At 40.8% G+C, this 15,684-nt stretch overlaps 1 long non-coding RNA gene and 1 pseudogene across 1 annotated transcript; one reads left to right on the plus strand and one right to left on the minus strand.

Annotated features, from left to right (window-relative positions):
* The first annotated feature begins 301 nt into the window (after positions 1-301).
* LOC109569989 (uncharacterized) lies at positions 302-12,813 on the plus strand. The gene is made up of 3 exons (XR_002182404.2): positions 302-1,565; positions 3,738-3,854; positions 8,260-12,813. It is a non-coding gene; the product is annotated as an uncharacterized lncRNA (long non-coding RNA).
* On the minus strand, positions 7,535-8,168 carry LOC109569988 (proline-rich nuclear receptor coactivator 2-like; annotated as a pseudogene).
* Positions 12,814-15,684: the final 2,871 nt, after the last annotated feature.

The raw sequence follows: 15,684 nt of genomic DNA on the forward strand, positions 1-15,684 counted from the left end.
CTTATAATCTGGAGAAGGAAATGGCAACCCACTCCAGTACTCTTGCCTGGAGAATCCCGTGGACAGGGGAACCTAGCAGGCTACAGTCCATGGGGTCGCAAAGAATTGGACACGACTGAGCGACTTCACTTTCTTTGCGACCAGGGCTGTACCCTGCCAGGGTCCTCTGTCCATGGGATTTTTCAGGCAAGAATACTGGAGTGGGCGGCCATTTCCTCCTCCGGTGGTGGGGCGGGGAGGGGGGGGGCTCTTCCTGACCCAGGATTCGAACCCGTGTCTCCTGAGCGAGGGGCAAGTCAGGTAGGAAGGAGCACAGAGTCTGTCGTCTAGGGCTAGGACGCTCGCTTCCCAAGCGGTGTGGCTCTGCTCTCTGCCTGCCTAAAGCGCTGGTGGCCCTAACCCCGCTTCCGGGACTGAACCCACATCCCACCCCCAGTGCCAACTGGTATTAGTGCGCAGGCCCGGCCCGCTCCTCCTCCCCGGGGCCCCACCCCTGCCCGGATGCCCCTCCTACCCCGTGCCTGGCAGGGGACGGGACCACGGGGTCGGACCCTGGGGTGCCGGGGCGGAGGGGCGGGCCGGACCCCACTGGCTTTACTCTGCGAAAATGCGGTGGAAAAAGGCAACACTGCAGTTCCAGGTGGCTTGGGGGCGTGGCCGGTGTTCCCCGAAAAGGAGTCGCTGGCCAATTTGAGACCCCGGTTCCCCTGTCAGCCTCACACAGGGACGCACGTAGGGCCGCCGGAAAGCCGTCAGGTAGCCGGCTGACGAGTTTGGAAGCTCCTCAGATTCGCCTCTTGTGAAGTCCGAGGGTGGTTATAAACCCCAACTGTCACGACAAGTTTGTTTTTCCGACAAGATTCTGACTCCGCCAGGCTGTAAACAATGACTTTGCCTTAGAAGTGGCAGTTGCCTAGGAAGAACTTGGAAAAGCCGTTTGAGTTGAACTGCCAAGTCCGAGCGTTTGAAGCTCCTCAGAAGTTTACTTGAACTGCGGCCCAAACTGTATCTTTTCCACAAGGGCTGGACATGTTTCAGGAATCTGGTGCTTCCTTGGAGAATGTTTTCCTCGGCCTGAACTGGAAGCTGCTCTCCATATTCTGCATTTCTTGTTCTCATCCGTTGAAACTGACCTTGTCCCAGTCCCTGAGAGCCCACCGTGTGTGAAGCAAGCCCACCGTGGCGCAGTAGTCAAGGCCACACACACTGCCCCTTCTGATGCCAACTCGACGTCTCATCAGGAAGTTCGCCGGGCGTTTTGGAACCTGAGGCCTCCGTTCTGTGTCTGCTCTGCATTTCCTTCTTAAGCACCTACTATTGGATCTGTGCCACAACACCCTGTACACCACCTCAGGGAGAGGACTCACATTTTCAATTTACCTAGTAGATGTTTTTTGATCTATCTCCCCCATGAGGCTGGCAAACCTTAGGTCAGAAACATTGTTGTTCCTTTGTCGGCACAGTCCCTGGCACTTAGAAGTATGGTTGTGGAAAGAAGTTCCTTCAGTAGTCAGGAAGGAAAGCGTCTTCATCGTGTGGATTGTTTCCTTGACTGTGGAGAACAGGTCAGACAAGAAGATGCATTCAGATAAAGTATGAGGCATTGGAAATAAGGGGACAACACTTCCTTAATTTTATCTTTTATATTTTGAAGTCTCTCAGGATAGATGTTTGAGCCAAATAACTGCCAGTTCTTGCATTTTACATCTACCATTCTTTCCTCTCCACCTTTAACCCACACTTACATTGAGAGCAGTTATTCTAGGAATTCTGGAACTGTTAAATTATTTGTATTCAGTTAACAGATTTTCATCTTTAACATTCCTTCCTTCTCCACATATTTCCATGCAGTACTCCATACATATTGGGTACTATAGGGATATTAATTTTGGGTGGTAGACTTTTAATGATCATGGAGGGCTAAGTGTTGAGTTTTCATTTCTCAAAGAAAGGAATCATGTTTGCCCTCATCTCTAACATTCAGCTGTAGATGATTTTTAAATTTTAAATATTCAAATAATGTTGCCGAACGTTGTATGCCTATTTAACAATACTGTCTGTCATTTCTCAAAACATTTTTGGACATGTTTTAAGCCATAAGAAAAGTAGACTTGCTTCTTTATAGTAACTCCTCAAATACCCCAGAAATCTAAAGGCAAAATGAGCAGGCATGGCAAATGCAGTTAGAGTCCCCACTCTTCCTCCAAATTTCTAAATTCACAATTAGTGTTCTTTCAACATGAGAAGACTAAAATATCTTCGTTTTCTGAAACGAAGGAACATAATAATTTACTGACCTTATTTAACCAGAGGAAACACATGGTGTCATTTAACACTAACTCCAGATTTGGATCAAATTTTGAGAGAGCAATGTCTGTGATTGAACTAAGCATCTCCTGCTGGAAAGGAGTCATGCAAAGCTTGGTTTGTTCAACTGAGAACAGAGCAGGCCAAAGTTTACAATTATATTCCCTGGGTTTCTACAGGTTATTAAAATATTTGGCTAAATGGTTGAATACACTTAACTGAATATCACAATATTTTCAGATACAACATTTGAAATTGAGCTAATTGCTCTTCATCTGCTTCTCAAATCTCAGAGATTCCCTTGGCAATGGGCTATGGGCTTTGCAAAATCATAGACTAATGGGACACAATTTCTGGGAGAATTGATTTTGCTAAACGGTCTTTAACTTAAATATTTTATATTAAAATACACAGTATGTATAGAATGCAACATTTGTACAAATTTTTAGGATATAACAGAGCATTTCAAAGAAAATTTTGCTTGCAGTGCTGGCATTGTCTCTCCAGTTGCCAAAGATATGTGTTCATTTTTGTTTTCCTTGAGATTGTTTGGGAGAAATTTAAGATGCTCTAACCTAATATGTTAATCTCAGTCAGAGCTCACTAAATGACCTTTAGAAAATCTAACCAACCTTGACATTGTGTCTGGTCCTTATCATTCTTTCTCCAACAATAAAAGGAGCTCATCTAAAGTTTATACTACCTTTATGGACTGAGAGAAGCGTGCCAAGTTATTATGAACTTTCTCTTTTTTCTTTCTTTTTTTCCCCTCCTAATTGTCTATAAACACCTATGTATTGTATATGAGGCTCATGGTTTCAGACCATGCTGGTTATCTCACACTGGTTGTCCCTTTCCCAAGAGTGCCAGTTCCCACACATACACACCAGCTTTGCATGATCCTTACCTCTGACTTAGAACTGTTCACATTAAGTCTACTCGCTCTGTAGTACCCTTAGTTTCTCCTTCCAGCTTCTTTCTAGAAATTTATGACTGCTTCTTCGGCTAGCCTATAGAGATAAGAGGTTAAAACATGAGATAGTTTCTGCTAAAATCTGATATGCCATTTCTGCATTTCCCAAGTTGGCTAAAGGTAAACAAGTTTATAATGCCATTTTATATAATTTTTAAGCCTGATATTTTCTTTAATTTTTTCAATTATTTCAACTCCTCCAGGTTTTGCACAAAGCCTGATAAAATCTGTTAGAGAAACTTTCTATAATCGAAAAAATAAAGGAACATGATATAAAAGTACTTAGAATATAGAGATCAGAGTCTGAATTATGGATTTATTTTAAAAATACTGTCAAAATACCCTAACAAACGACCCTACTCTCCCTAACATAAGCCTGAGTAAGAGCAGGAAGGAAATGAACAGCCCACTGAGAGAAGAAAGACACTTACTCAACAGACTTCTCATTATACTCCAGGGAATCAAAAGGTAATGTCCAGGAAGAGAGTGGAACAGGGTGGAGAGACCCATCGTGGGACAGATTTATGGTCCCTTCATCCACTGAAGATGTTATTTACGAGAGACATGCAGTCAGGTCAGTGAAGAGTACAGAGAATGCATGACTCTGGACTTGACTCTAAACCTCATCATTAACTATGGCACAAATCATGTTTCCCATCCAAGCACACAGTAACTTAATGCTGGATCTCAAGAGGTGTGCAATTAAGTCATACCAGCACTAGTCAGAAGTTTTAAATTAAACAGACATGATGTATATTAATGGCCTAATGTGACATCAAAAGAGCAGTTTGGGATTATTTTCTTTCTTTCTCCAAACGGGCTTTGATCTGGCTCTCTCTCATATTGCCAGGATTAGTATGATGTCTAGAGGCTCAGTGTTAGAAATGGGTTGCCACTTAAGGACTCGCTGTGTGGCTGCAGCTGCCACTTACTAAATTCAATTTCCTGCATAAAGACAGGACCATCATCAGTTCTGCTTGAAACAAAGCAAAGCACACTCGGGAAGGCTTAGGATATTGTACTAAAAAATAACATAAAGAGTGTGTTTCTATTATTTTATTTTATGACTCTGCTGTTTTTCAACTATTTTAACATAGAAGAAATAAAAAAGAATTGAAATTAACCTGTATAAAATATAATACTTGAAAATGGCATGAAGTGAAGTGAAGTGAAGTTGCTCAGTCGGGTCAGACTCTTTGCGACCCCATGGACTATAGCCTGCCAGTCTCCTCCACCCATGGGATTTTCCAGGCAAGAGTACTGGAGTGGGTTGCCATTTCCTTCTCCAGGGGATCTTCCTGACCCACGGATTAAACCCAGGCCTACCCACATTGTAGGCAGATACTTAAGTGTCTGAGCCACCAGGGAATATCCCGAAAATGGCATAGATTCAGTATATCAGTAAAGCACAAAAACCGAAGGAAATATAATCATTTGATTTCAAAATAATCCTCTTACTCCTACTGTCCTGCTGCTGCTGCTGCTGCTAAGTTGCTTCAGTCATGTCCGACTCTGTGCAACCCCATAGATGGCAGCCCACCAGGCTCCACCGTCTCTGGGATTCTCCAGGCAAGAACACTGTCCTACTCAGTGCAAATAAGCAAAGATGAATAAAAAATACAGTGTAGGTCAGTAAATAAAATGGAGACCTTGAATGCCCTTTCTACTGCTGAGGAATTTGAGAGAGATATTTCTTCTTTTTGTAAATGTCAATTGATCTCATGAGCTTAATTCGTCATTTGTCATTCCTTTTCACGTCCCAGCATCCAAGCACTATTTCTTATATTTGCAAACCCCCATCACCAGTACAGAAGCTGAAAATGTTGGATATTTCCTTTTCTAGTAGGACAGTCTTCCATTTAGAGTGGAGGACTCAAGATCCTCCCTATTAGATACCTCTCTCTAGGACTTTGTGTTGGAAACTAGTGATACAAAGCTGTAGAGATCACACTGCCTCTGTTCTGGAACAGGTAGACACAATGGTGGTTTTGGCAACCACTTCCCAGAGGCAGCAAAGACACATTTTTTGTCCTTGTTCAAGATTTGATGTTGGGGCTTCCCCAGTGGCTCAGTTCAGTTCAGTTCAGTCAGTCATGTCTCTTTGTGACCCCATGAACTGCAGCACACCAGGCCTCCATGTCCATCACCAACTCCTGGAGCTTACTCAAACTCATGTCCATTGAGTCGGCAATGGCATCCAACTATCTCATCCTCTGTCATCCCCTTCTCCTCCCACCTTCAATCTTTCCCAGCATCAGGATCTTTTCAAATGAGTTAGCTCTTAGTATCAGGTGGCCAAAGTATTGGAGTTTCAGCTTCAACATCAGTCCTTCCAATGAATATTCAGGACTGTGGCTTGATGGTAAAGAATTCACCTGTAATGCAGGAGCCACAGGAGACATGGGTTTGGTTCCTGGATCGGAAGGATCTCCTGGAGAAGGAAATGGCAACTCACTACAGGTTTCTTGCCTGGAGACTCACAGAGGAGCCTAGTGGGCTACAGTTCACGGGGTCACGAAGAACTGGATATGAATGAAGCAACTTGGCATGCATGCAAGACTTGATGTTAGTGGTACAAGTTGCAATTTGTGTGCCCAGCAGATTCCCTCTGTAGCATTATTATGGGCATGGTTCCCAGCTCATCTGCAACCCTTAAATATTATGATTCTTTTTTTGGGGGGGAAGAAACAATTTTATTTTTTAATTTCATGCTTCAAATTCATGTATGTACATTAAGTACTATATAAAATTTGTTTTTAGGATAACATCATTTGACTTGGACAGTACTATCTCACCTCAATTTATTTGGAGAAACAATTTAGCCATTCTGCTTAAAAGTATAAAAAAAGCTGCCAAATTAGAAAATAGATCCCTCCACCCCATACACACACTTTACTTTTACTACTGGGATGGCTGTTTTAATTAGCATGTTTAAAGTAAGCAAAACATATTATCAAGGTATTATGCAAGAAATTACATCTTTTGCAATAAGTTGGTCTCTTGGGTTGCACCTGTTGACAAGAAAAAAAAGTACACTGATGTTGTACACTATACTCATAGGTTACACAAGTTGCTGAAAGCCAAAAGGAATCTTTAAGGTTGGAGGGACTGCTTAATAGTTAATCTTTGGGTTTAAGGAAAAAAAAATAACCCCACACAAGTTGTTGAAAGCCAAAAGGAATCTTAAAGGTTGGAGGGACTGCTTAATAGTTAATCTTTGAGTTTAAGGGAAAAAAATAACCCCATCTTTGGGTTTAAGGAAAAAAAATAACCCCATACTCTCAAAAATAGCAAGTGTTTTAGCAGCTTAAAACCTTTCAGTTATATAAAACTTCTTACACTAGGATTTACTTTGAAATATAGTTTACAGCAAGATCAATTATGACATACATACATTGGCACTTCAGCACAAGGGCAAAATTTAAAAACAGGTTGGTTGGTTTGTTTTTTTGACCTTTAAAATTAGGCCATAGTATAAAAGAGTCCATGTCTTACATTCAGCAAATTCATACTAAAATATTACATTTTTGTAGGATAAATGCCAACAAAACTTTACATATGCTACAATTTTATTACATATATCTACATGGCTCTTTCCTAGGTATGCAGAACTTTCACATTATAAAGCTCCCAACTTTAAAAAACCTTTGCAGGGATGATTTGAAGCCATATCACTGTCAGAATAGCTTGTGCAGTGCCATCATACAAAAATGTATTTTGAAAGCTACTCTGAACACCAAATACTGTTTCTATAAAAAATGGTTTTGGTGCATTTGTTGGCAGACACCCATCCACTGCACATAACAGGGCCAATGGGGTATACTTGTTTCATTCTAAATAGCCCCTAGTGCCCTTTCCACATTCACCACCATACAGTTCATTAAAATACAACTATTCTCTAAAAAAAAAAAAAATTCACATTTTCTTTAGGCAGTGCATCAGGTTATTGTCATACTACTGGTTTAGGCATACTGATTTAGGTGTCTCTAGGACAATAACGTCTCAAAGATTCAAATAGTTTTCAACCCTTGTATGTCTTTAACTGGATGCTTATAATCAGATTTACCATATCTTAACAAGTCAATCTGCTGACCCATGAAATGATAATCTTTAGTATTTTCCCCCAACAAGCAATAAAAAAAGTCGATTCCTTTAAATTCCCCAAATCTAAACTTGAATGGTTTCACTTGTATGGTTACTCAATTGAGAACACTAGTAAAGAGATCAAATACAATTATCCATAATTCAGTTATTTTAAACTGTACTGATTCTATCATCACAGTGCCCATAAAACAATTAAGATGAAGTCTAATTATATTTTCTACGTTAATCAGTTTTACAGATTAATTCCCTAGTGAATTTGGTCTGAAACAATTGCCAGTTATCCTTAAATATGACTAAGTTTAAATGTTAGTACTTTATCTCATTTTATACCTGTACTTTATGTAAGGTTTTAGGTTGAAATGTCATTATTTCTTTATCAGAAGGATTAAAGGAAACAGGAACCCAGTGGCTTGCTGGTTTAGGAAGAACACTTGGTGGTGGTGGCTCACTAAATTTGGCCCCGGCATAGTTCTGATTAGTTTAAGACTTAAAAAGTACGGTGGGACTTGATAAGCTAGAGTTCCAGTTTTGATTGTTTGGAAAATTTTTGTTCTTCCCCCCATTTGCATGGCCTGCCATGCAGCTGATGATGAATTATAAGTATGTCCTCTTTCCTTTTTCTTGTGAACAATCTTCATCTGGGAATTCTGATCCTTGGTCTTCTGTCTACTAAGCTGTTGTTGGTTCTTACTAACATTTCTAGTTTGAGGGGCTGGAATGTTATACCTCTCTCCACCACCCATCTTCAGCTTCTTTGTCACCTTTAAGTAGCTTTTCTGATTGCAGGATTTCCACTACCTGTCCTCTTCTTTGCTGCCGTGCCCAGGATAATAGATGTTGCTTTCTGACAGATCCTTTCCTTTGTCTCAATACAGTTTTCATGGGCTGATCTGCTGAGTTCAGCCTAGGAGCTGAGGCCAACATCTGAGTCTCCTCAGCACACAAGTTTGACAGAAGTCTTAGCGATTTCAAGCCCAGGGCTACGGCGGTGGTGGCTTCTGCTTGGCTTCAAAGCCCCGCTCCCCTTCCAGGGAGAGACGAGGCATGGCACCCATGAGCTAGCTGCTGGCCACCTCAACGTCTCAACTGACCTCCCCTAAATATGATTCTCTGGCTTCTGCAGAGTCTATGATCTACTCAGCGCATTTTTTTTAAAATAAAAAATACTAGTTTCTGCTTAAAATAGTTTGAATTTTTTTCTGTTGCTTATAACAAGAACCTTAATTCATATAGAAACCAATGACAGGAGCAACTGCAGGCCAAAGCCTCTCAGGAAGCTATCATCATTTGGATGCTCTGTGTGACAGCAAGAAAAATCCTTCAAGTATTAAAGGACAGAACTCTGGGAACCCATGCCGTACAGTGGCAAACTTCTAACCAGAATGGTATCTGAAAGCGCTCACTAAAGGTAAGACTTCGGAGAAACAAGTGGCAACGGACATAAAATGATATGAAAGCCACAAGGAATTGAAGAAATCTACAAGTGGGTGGTTATTGCTGGATAGTTTAAAGAAAGAGAATGTCCAGCTCAGAGTCCTAAATTGCTGGCCAAGGATCAGCTGAAAACAAAAAACTTTCTATGATGGTACTTAAAAAAAACTTGTCTTTTGCAGCTACTGGACTAAGGTAGATAAAGCCAAACCGAAAGTTGGATCTTATTGATTGCCAAACTATATTAGTTGAATTCACAGATTCCCCAGTTCTAAAAGTGAAAATTGCAACTCTGTCTGGAAAAGAACATTACCCCCGGATTGAAACAGATCGTGTATCGAATCTCTAGCATATTCTGAGCCTCCCTTACTAAAGAAAGTTTCCCTGCTTCTCTTCTTGTGAATCTATCTTGCCTTATTTGAAGCTCCTACAACAATTTACTTGCAAGAGTAAGTCAGTTCTTCACTTGCCCTCTGCCCTCTGTTGTTTGTAAAAATACAACTATAATCAGAACCACTTATAAACTCAGATTTTTGCTAATTTCTATTATGGAAAAAATAAGATGGAATACCCAAGTGATATTCTGATGGTGCTGGATCAAATAGGAAAGATTAAATTCTAGATTAGGCCTAAATTATCGATGTGGGTGAAATTACCAGAGATTCTGAAATTACTTGGCTAGGGGAAATTTTACCTATATGCTCCATTTTTATATTAAAAGCTGGTCCACTGAAGCCAGTAGAGGCAATCTGGTGTTCAGACCTGCTACAATAAATCTTCAAGTAGGCCTGATGATGCAGAAAGCCACAAAAGCAGAAGGAACCAGATTACATACCTGCAGTTGACTAAGAAATTTCCTTCATGGAAGTGGGCCCCTGAATGGAAGTAAGTGGGCCCCTGAATGATGGCATGGGCTTTCCTGAATTGATATGAAAGATAGTCAGCCATGTTTCTAAACTCTATTGACCTGAAGAATTCATGATTCTGTGAGGTCTGCTGAGACCACCAAACTTAAGGTATACCTCTGTGGTTAACAGTGGGGATCCTTAGGTGTTTGACTGCACACACCAAGCATGTATCATTAATCATTTCTGTATATTTTGCAGCGATTGTAAAATGAAGTGAGAGAAGTCTTAGCCAAGTCAGAGTAGTCGTTCTCATCAATGTACAAATATGGACTCACTTTTGTGGACTGCCTAGGGAACACAGCCTCTCCTATCAACAGGAAATTGGATTAAAGATTTACTGAGCATGGTCCCACCCATCAGAGCAAGTCTCAGATTCCCCCACAGCCAGTCTCTCCCATCATAAAGTTTCCACAAGCCTCTTATCCTTAGCCATCAGAGGGCAGACAGAATGAAAACCATAGTCACAGAAAACTAACCAAAGTGATCACACAGATCACAGCCTTGTCTAACTAAGAGAAACTATGAGCCATGCCATGTAGGGCCACCCAAGACAGACGGGTCACGGTGGAGAGGTCTGACAAAATGTGGTCCACTGGAGAAGGGAATGGCAAACCCCTTCAGTATTCTTGCCTTGAGAACCCCATGAACAGTATGAAAAGGCAAAAAGATAGAACACTGAAAGATGAACTCCCCAGGCTGGTAAGTGCCGAATATGCTACTGGAGAAGAGTGGAAAAATAACTACAGAAAGAATGAAGAGACGGAGCCAAAGCAAAAACAATGCTCAGTTGTGGATGTGACTGGTGATGGAAGTAAAGTCCGATGCTGTAAAGAACATTACATCGGAACCTGGAATGTCAGGTCCATGAACCAAGGCAAATTGGAAGTGGTCAAACAGGAGAAGGCAAGAGTGAACATTTTAGGAATCAGTGAACTAAAATGGACTGTAATGGGCTTAATTTAATTTAATTCATATGGCCATTATATCTACTACTGTGGGCAAGAATCCCTTAGAAGAAATGGAGTAGCCATCATAAGTCAACAAAAGAGTCTGAAATGCAGTACTTGAGTGCAATCTCAAAAATGACAGAATGATCTCCGTTCGTTTTCAAGGCAAACCATTCAAAGTTACATTAATCTAAGTCTATGCCCCAACCACTAATACTGAAGAAGCTGAAGTTAAACAGTTCTCTGATGACCTACAAGACCTTCTAGAACTAACACCCAAAAAAGATGTCCTTTTCATCGTAGGGGACTGGAATGCAAAAGTAGGAAGTCAAGCGATAACTGGAGTAACAGGCAAGTTTGGCCTTGGAGCACAAAACGAAGCAGGGCAAAGGCTAACAGAGTTTTGCCAAGAGAACACACTGGTCTCTTCCAATACACTGAACCCTCTTCCAACAACACAAGACATGATTCTACACATGGACATCACCAGATTGTCAATACCGAAATCAGATTGATTATATTCTTTGTAGCTAAAGATGAAGAAACTGTCTACAGTCAGCAAAAACAAGACCGGAGCTGACTGTGGCTCAGATCATGAACTCCTTATTGCCAAATTCAGACTTAAATTGAAGAAAGTAGGGAAAAACCATTAGGCCATTCAGATATGACCTGAATCAAATCCTGTATGATTATACAGTGGAAGAGACAAATAGAGTTAAGGGATTAGATCTGATAGAGTGTCTGAAGAACTATGGATGGAGGTTCATGACATTGTACAAGAGGCAGTGATCAAGACAATGCCCAAGAAAAAGAACTGCAAAAAGGCAAAATGGTTGTCTGAGGAGGCCTTACAAATAGCTGAGAAAAGAAGCTAAAGGCAAAGGAGAAAAGGAAAGATATACCCACTTGAATGCAGAGTTCCAAAGAATAGCACAGAGAAATAAGAAAGCTTTCCTCAGTGATCAATGCAAAGAAATAGAGGAAGACAATAGAATGGGAATGACTAGAGATCTCTTCAAGAAAATTAGAGATAACAAGCCAACATTTCATGCAAAGGTGGGCACACAAAAGGACAGAAATGCTATGGACCTAACAGAAGCAGAAGATATTAAGAAGAGGTGGCAGGAATACACAGAAGAATTATACACAAAAGATCTCCATGACCAAGATAATCACAATGGTGTGATCACTCGCCTAGAGCCAGACATCCTGGACTGTGAAGTCAAGTGGGCCTTAGGAAGAATCACTATGAACAAAAGATGCTCAGTTTGGCTTACAATAAGTGACATGTAAATTAAAACGAGAGAGAAATCATTTCCTACCAATTAAATTGGCAAAATGCCAAAAGCAGGACATCCCAATCTATTGGTAAGGTTGTGGGAAAACTAGCAGTCTCATAAACTACTGGCTGGAGTACAAAAATGGAACGGCCTCTACGCTCTAAAATAATGTCTGTATTCATTCATCTGATTACAAATGCATGTACCCTTTAATTCAGCATTCTTATTTCTAGGCCTCTAGCCTAAAGATATATGTGTGTATACAAAATGATACATGTACCAGGCGATTTATTGCAGCATTCTTTGAAATGGAAAAGATTGGAAATAATATATGTTCACTCTTTGCTAATAGGAAGCTATCACTTTACGTTATATCCACACAACCCAATTCTGTGTGACTGTGAAAAAATTGTGAGCTTCATCCATTTACATAGAAGATATGTAGGATATATTAAGTGAAAAGCAAGGTACAGAACAGTGTGGATAATATGCTGCTGCTGGTGTGAGAAAGGTGAGGGGGAGTAAGAGTATTTGTTGCTGTTGCTTATAAGCCCTCTTACCTGACAGAGTGAGAGTATATCTGTATCTACATATTTACACATACCTATAAATATTTTAATACATAATCAATTGTATCTAAATTAAATATGAGTTGATACCAAGATCTCTAATTCTCATCCGTTACCACATGGATCATTTTAACCTCCTCCCCTTGCTTCTCAGTAACCCCTCCTCCAACAATGAAAAACCTAACTCTCAGGGGCCCTCATGCATTCAGTTAACTATTCAGTTTCAACAGACATTCATGGAGGTATCAGAATTGTTAACACATATTCCTGTGGGAAACAACTTTATCAATCAGACTACAGGGTTTATGAGCAAGGTTCCGTTTTCCTTTCGTCTTACAGACTGCATTCATTTCCAAGGTTACTTAGGTCAGCAACTTTTCCCCACTCCTTTTGGTGAGGCTGTTTCATAGACTTGTAACACATTTAGATTCTTTTGTCATTTTCTGTATTCCATCCTGGGATACCCTTACCTCCTAAATGATCTTGTAAATACTTGCATACATTAAGGGTAACTCTTTGTCTTGTAAAGTTATAAGGGTTTTGACTAACACAGTGTCATGTACGCACCATTTCAGTATCATAAAGAATTCATACCTTAAAAAATCTGAACATTTTTAAAAAGTTTTATGAGATATAAACCTTACATGTAGTAACTGTACTTACTTAAAGCAAGTGATGAGCAGTTTCAGATTGGAGATGCATCACTTTACAGGGCCTTCAGAAATATAAATCCCCTGAAGGAATATTATCTACTCAAAGACAGATATAGAGATAAGTCACAAATCTAAAGTTTTTTTATTTTTTAACTCAACAAAAGAAATACACACTCATTGTAGAAAAATGATCACTGCAGGAGGCATGAGTTTGATCTCTAGTCAGGGAACTTAGATGCAACCTGCTATGCGGTGCAGCCCCCCAAAATAGGTAAAAATTTTTTAAAAAAGAAAAATGACCCGAGATAAACAAAAAGGAATAAAAATCACATATCATCCTGCCATTCAGAGATAATCTCTGTAATCACTTTAATGTCTACAATTGTTTTTAAAAAATGCATTTATCTAGTTTTTCAACAAAAAGAGATAAATGTTTAACATTATTGTTTTGCTTCTCAATACTGTTTTATGTTAGTCATGAGGTTGGTCCTAAGAATATAATTTTATTACCTGTCTTTTTATCAGAGTATTCAATATTGTCAACATTTTTTCCTATCAATCAATATAATTCTTTAGCATCATTCCTGATAGTTGGTTGCATAGTATTTTATTTTATGGATATAACAATTCATGTAACAAAACTCTGTTTTGGAAAACTAAGTTATTCCCAGACTTTTTGCTCTTAGTTTGCTAAATTCTTGTATACATCCTCAATTCTTTTCTTGGGATAAGGTCCTAGAAGTGGAAACTACAGGGCAGTCTTGTCAGATGACTTCAAATCAGATCTCCCATCTTTGCTTGTTGGGCCCCTGGGCTACTGAATTCCCTGCGGTGATGCAGATCAAGGGCCAGTTCACTATGACCACTGCCTCGGAGAAGAAGAAGGTCTGCGCGGCCCACAACTCACCTCCAGGCAGGACTGAAGGTCACTACAGTAAGGCTGGGGTGTTTCATCCATTGTCATCGTGGATAGTTTGCTTTCAAAATATTCAAAATGTACCAACAGAAAGAAAGCCTGAAAATTGTCAAGTTTTAATTTGAAAAATGTTTTCATGTAAAATTTTAACCAGCATCCTGCTCCCATTTTGTTCCATATGTTAAACAATTTAATGTATGGCACATTTGAGTGACTAAACTGACAGACATTGATGCAGTTAGGCCAAATATTGATCTTAAAATATACTATTTTACATTTTAATTAATATCTGATTAATGTCTCAGATTGTAATGTATACCATACAGACTCAATTTTCATAGTGGGAACATATTCCAAGAATTCTTTACCAGCTGCTTAGAACTAGAATGAATTTACCTATTGAAAGCGATGTTATGAATTAGTTGTCAATACCTCAATTCTCACATAAAATCCATCTGACTTCTAGTGTAGCTGCAAAATTAATCAGGAGTTCCGTGGTCAAGCTACAACTCCTACCCTAAAGATTATGCTGGATTATGGAGAGTTATGCCAAGAAGGCTTCCCTCACAGCACACTGGGTAAAGAATCTTCCTGCAATGCAGGAGACCTGGGTTCATCCCTGGGTCAGGAAGATCCCTTGGGGAAGGAAATGGCAACCCACTCCAGTATTCTTGCCTGGAGAATCCCATGGACAGAGGAGCGTGGCGGGCTACAGTCCATGGGGTTGCAAGAGTCGGACACGACTTAGCAACTAAACCACCACATGCCAAGAGGGGAAGTTCCTCAAGCAAGCCAGGCTCCTGCTCCCTGATGCCCAGTCCCATGCAGTCCCTTCTGGGGACAGACGCTCTGCTGCTGAACTGCAGATCCAGGCAGAAAATAGGCACCTCCTGTTGGGTGTGACTTCGTGAAGGTAAGGGAAACTCTTACCTTCACAAGTGCTGGTTGGACCTTAACTGGCTCAGGCTTTTCCAAAGTTTCCATCTGGGACAGGACCACCTGGGTAGCTGTGAGTCAAAACAGCGTGATAGGAACAGACTCCCCTTGGACACACCTTGGTGGGACAGGCCTGAAGTGACGCTCTCTCACATTTCACTTTCTCTGCGAGCCTCCTCCTGACTCTTGCTATCTGTGGGCTCCCCGAGCACATAGGATGACGCAGACCGTGGTGCACTCACCTGTCACTGCCGTTTACACATCTGTGTGCTTCACTTCGGTTCAGTGGGGCCCAATCCCGGCTGCACTTTCCAACCATCCAGAGAGCCTCAAACACTCTTGGTACCCAGGCTCCACCCCATCCAATGAAAGCACCACCTCTGAAGGGGGGAGCCCACACATCAGGTGTTCTCCAATCTCCCCAAGGGACTCTAATATTCAACCAGGATTCAGAGCCACTTCCCTAAAGGAGTTCTTTGAAAGCAGGCACACGCTGGTTCATCGTTTGTGTTAGATGAGCTAATAAATCTCTTAGAAGAGTGCTGGCCTACACTCAGCTCTGGACAGCTGGGTGGTCAGTAGTAGTAGTGTAGTAGCAGCAGTAGTAGGAACTCCCCACTGGCCAAGCGGGGTTTCTGACATACAGTAGCCCCCTTCCCA

This window comes from Bos indicus, chromosome 15 (genome assembly GCF_029378745.1).
Source record: "Bos indicus isolate NIAB-ARS_2022 breed Sahiwal x Tharparkar chromosome 15, NIAB-ARS_B.indTharparkar_mat_pri_1.0, whole genome shotgun sequence".
NCBI classification, from domain to species: Eukaryota; Metazoa; Chordata; class Mammalia; order Artiodactyla; family Bovidae; genus Bos; species Bos indicus.